Here is a 4,804-nt window from a genome sequence, read left to right as displayed (position 1 = left end):
TGGAATAGCCAGGGAGAGGGGATGGAATAGCCAGGGAGAGGGGATGGAATAGCCAGGGAGAGGGGATGGAATAGCCAGGGAGAGGGGCTGGAATGCCCAGGAAGAGGGGCTGGAATAGCCAGGGAGAGGGGATGGAATAGCCAGGGAGAGGGGATGGAATAGCCAGGGAGAGGGGCTGGAATGCCCAGGGAGAGAGGATGGAATGCCCAGGGAGAGGGGCTGGAATAGCCAGGGAGAGGGGCTGGAATGCCCAGGGAGAGGGGCTGCAGGGCAGGGAGGGCAGGATTGGCGCAGGGGGGAGGTGGAATTCCAGCTGGAATGCTGCTTGGAGCCCCCCTGGCAGCCCCCAGGGCTGGGTGCTGTCCCCCTCCCTCCATCCCTGCATCCCTCCCCAGCACAGGATGCTGCAGCTGCCACGGTGCTTTTTTTAACCCCTGTCCCCACAGGAGGCTGAGCAGATCCCCCCGAGCTGCCTGGGAACAGGATGGAGCTCAGCTTTCAGCCCTTGCCAGGCTCCCCAGCCCACAGGGACTTTCCTGTTTTCATTGTTCAGGACACCGAGATCCGTCCTTGTTCTTTTTTCTTTAATGATTTTTTTTTTCCTTCCTGCTTCACGTTCGGGATGGGGGTGGTGGTCGCCCCAGGTGTCCACGACCAACAAATCCTGGCATCAGAACCTTTCCTCGGCCATGTGGAGCATCCCAGGATCGCTGATGAGCAATTCCTGTCATTGTCCCCATTTGTGGGAGCCTTTCTGTGCCTCTCTGCACCCTGTGAGGAGCACAGCACATCTCTCCTTGCCTTGAGGGGTTTGCGAGCTTCCAAAGGCTTCCTGGGAATTGTCTGGGTGTTTTCCAGCCTAAGGAGTGCGGTTTAAGGGTTTGGGGAGGGTTTTTTGTGGCATCTCATACCTGAGAGCCGAAGTGCTGGGCCCTCACCTTTAGAGGAGTGTGCACAGCCATAATCAGCGTATCAAACAAACTTTCAACAGCTCCAAAACCTGCCCGAGGTGTGGATTAAACACTTCCAAATTTGGGCCAAGCCCATCAGCAAACTTGAACGAAAGATCCCTGGGAGAGCTGGCTGCTTTAGCTGGGTCTGCTCAGGCAGCTCATCCATCAGAGCCAGGGGGAGCAGAGATCCCTCTGCGACCATCCCACGAACCTTCCTCATCCTGCTTCTCCCTGTGCCTCCTCTACACCCAGTCCAATCCCAGACTCTTTTATTCCTTTCCTAAAACCCCGGTTTTGCAGCTCAGCTGAGTTTTTTTGCTCAGTTTTCACCCGGCTGCTCCATCCCCTTCCCGCAGCCACACTCGAGGATGCTCCCGGCCGCTAAAACAGCCACCAGCGGATCCCCTGAGCTTCCTGGGGACACTCACAGCACTCAGAGCCACTTTTCCTTTAAATATCCCCAGCTAAAGCTGCCTTTGGCTGTGATCTTGCGCCTGCCTGGATGAAAATAGGTCAGTGATTCCGTGCTGGAGCCCCAGGCGCCAGGGAGGCTCGGAGAGGCAGCCCAGCCATAGGGCAGCTCCGAGGGAGGGATGCTCGCCCTCCCCTGCCTTGTTACCGGGCAGGAGCTGCTCCAGGAGCTGCCGAGGGGGAGCAGCCCCCCCACTTTGGCTTTCCGGGATGATTTCCCCCTTCCCGCCGTGCGTTTTTGGGGCTCTCCTAAAAAGAGAGGTCAGAGAGAATTATTTCATTTGTGTTTGATTGATTTCTATTAATTGAATGTTCATTTCTATTCATTAAAAAGCTTTCAGGTACATTTTGGGCAGAAAAAGCTGCTCCCGGGGGTGACACTTAAAAATGGAGAGCTTTTATAAACTTTTATAGGTTTGGTGCATTTGCATATTGGGGGTGAATCTCCCAATTCCAGGTAATGAAATCATTTACCCCAAGTTTGCGCCCCCCAAAATTCACTTTGTTTCCATCTCTCAGGCAGCGAGGTGTCCTTCATTCCCAGGCCTGGAGAGGAATTGTGTCCAAAATGGGGAAGCTGACATTCCATGTGGAATTTAGAGTTCTGCACCAAAGAACTGCAGGATTATAAATGTATGAAAAATATAAAAGCTAAAATCCTAAATCAGGACCCTAAACCGTGCTCGGGGTGCAGATTTTGTCTTTTGTGGGCACCCCAGGATGGGCACAGCCCCCATTCCTGCTGGCTCCAGCCCAGGCTGAGCTGCTGAGTTCTCTGTGCCCCGTCCCCCTCTGAGGATCGAGGGAAGGTGGGAATGTTTTCCAAATGAGATTCCCAGGAATACTGGTGGGATTATCCAAGCTCCCAGGGAAGGGCTGTCTGTGCCAGCCTCACTCCTCTGCCACACAGAGGACGGGCATTAACCAGGACAGGGAGAATTTTGGGGCTGTGGTGATGTTGTGCACCTCTCATTCGCTCTTCCAGAGCTTTCCTGAAGCTTTTCCCCCCATGAATTCCATAAATCCCTTGGGTTTTGGTGTCTCACACTGAGCTGGGATGTGCAGGTGGCTTTTGTGGATGTGTCAGGGTGGATTTCACCTGTGCATTGATTTAAGTAAATCTCTTTTTTTCAAACCTGTACAATTCCATCATTGTGTGTGGCACTGGCAATAATTTTCAGGAGGTCTGTGAGTGAAATATTCAGGTTTTAATACAAAATACTGTTATTTCTTTGAGGATTTTGAATGCAACACAGCTAGGAAAATACAATATGTAAAATAGGTGGCAGGGAGAGGCAACCAGGAGAACTCAGGGGGTCACGAGGCTGCTGAAACCTTTTAATCAAATACTTTGGCTATCACAAGAATCTTAATCACCCAGTTGGGAAAATTTGGGGTTTTTTACTCTTTTTAAAGAGGTTATCTCACTGAAGGAATCCATGGATGGAGCACTTCTCCTATGAGGGAAGGCTGAGGGAACTGGGATTGTTCAGCCTGGAGAAAAGGAGGCTCTGGGGACACCTCAGAGCCTTTTCCAGGACCTAAAAGGGTATCAGGAGACTTGGGATAAGGGATGGAGTGACAGGACAAGGGCTCATGATTTTAACTAAAACTGGGAGGATTCAGACTGGATGTAGGGAAGAAATCCTTGCCTGGGAGGGTGGGGAGGCCCTGAGGGTGCCCAGAGCAGCTGGGGCTGTCCCTGGATCCCTGGAAGTGTCCAAAACCAGGCTGAACAACCTATTCTGGGACTCTGTGAGACTTTTCCTTCAAACAGAGATCACAGCACCTTCTCCTAAGAGAAAAACTGCATTTCTCCCTGCTTTTTCCCCCACTCCACTTCCCCTCCACGCTCCTTGCAGCATCTCTGCCTTTCCCCTTGTGTCGGACTGAAGGGGCCCAGCCCGGCTCACTCACACAAATTTATCCTCAGAGTCTGCTGCTTGTGCTGAACATCAACCACAGCGGGGAGAAATCCCATTTTCAGGTTATATCTGATTATATGAAGGTGCTTTATGAAGAGCTCTGGGTGTCAGGGGTACACAGACCCAAATCTGACCTGCCTTGATTTTGAGCTGAACATGTTTTATACTCTATCATTATATAACTTACATATTAATTATTAAACTTGCATTGTTCCATTGTATACATTGATTTTACCCAAGCATGGATTTCTTGTGATCCCACTCAGCCCCCTAACATAGTTTCTCATGATTCTTTAAACAGTAATTTTATCTAATCATATCTACCAATTATATAATTTATCATTTTCTGACTCCACAGGTGCAGTTTCACCTGATCTTTAGCAAGGCCTAACATTTCCCAGGGCTTACTTTTAACACTTTTCCCAGGGCTTGCCAAGCCTAACTTTCTTTCTAAGTCCCCGAATTTTCTATGATTTTAAAACCTTTTACTATCATGGGGAGGAGGAATAAATCGGAGAAAAGAGAAAAAAGCGAAAGGGAAACTCTCCAGTGGCCCCCTGGGGTGAGGAAGAGCAGGAGCATCCCTCAATAATCCCCTTCCCCAGCTCCTTCCCCCACTCTTTGAAGTCTCCCATTGTCAGTCCCGAGGCTGGAAGCGTTGATTGGGGCAGGCTTTGATTAGGAGCAGAAGTGGCAGCGCTAATTACCCGTTGAGCTCAGCCCCGGGTGATGTTTAGGACTGGTTTTAATGACCCTTGTCCCCTGGTGTTGTGTGGGAGGCTCCTGGGGTGAGGTGAGAGCACAAAGAAAGGGCAGGAAAAGGGAGAGGAGCGTTCCCAGCAGTTGTAATTAAAGGTGTAATTAACTCCCCTAATCACTTCCCAGTGTCACACACAGCACGGGGCCGGTTTAGGATCAGGTTTAGAGATGTGTGGCTTAGGGCACTGTGGGCTCGGGGTTAGTCTTAGGCCTGGACTTGGCAGCTTTCCCAAGGAAAAGGGATTGGGAAATCTCTTCTTGCTGCTCCGCCCGGGGCTTCATTTCCAAAGTCTCCTTTTCTTCCCCATCCTGCTTTCCTGGGAATGGTCTCTGGTGTTGAAAGAAAAAGAGAGAGACAGACAGAGAGAGAAAGAGAAAAGATAAAAAAGAGAAAAGAAAAAAAGAGAAAAGAAGAGAAAAGAAAAGATAAAGTAGAAAAAAGAAAATAAAATAGAAAATAAAAGAAAAAAAAAAGAAGAGAAAAAAAAAGAGAAAAGAAAAAAGAAAAGAAAGAAAAATTAAAAGAGAAAATAAAATAAATAAAATAGAAAAAAGAAAAGAGAAAATAAAATAAAAAAGAAAAGAGTAAAAAAGGAGAGAGAGAAGAGAGGAGAAAAAAAAAAGAAAAGAGAAAAAATAAATAAAATAGAAGAATAGAGAAAATAAAAGAAAAAAAAAGAGAAAATGAAACAAAAA

The 4,804-nt window shown here is 48.5% G+C and overlaps 1 long non-coding RNA gene across 1 annotated transcript in view; it reads left to right on the top strand.

Annotated features, from left to right (window-relative positions):
• The window catches only part of LOC107210579, an 11,891-nt gene that overhangs the window by 546 nt on the left and 6,541 nt on the right, over window positions 1-4,804 (top strand). The gene's annotated exons all lie outside the window — the stretch shown is intronic.

The sequence above is a fragment of the Parus major genome, chromosome 13, assembly GCF_001522545.3.
Source record: "Parus major isolate Abel chromosome 13, Parus_major1.1, whole genome shotgun sequence".
Taxonomy (NCBI): Eukaryota; Metazoa; Chordata; class Aves; order Passeriformes; family Paridae; genus Parus; species Parus major.
The sequence above is the reverse complement of the archived record's forward strand: the minus strand, read 5'-3'. Positions and strand labels throughout refer to the sequence as shown.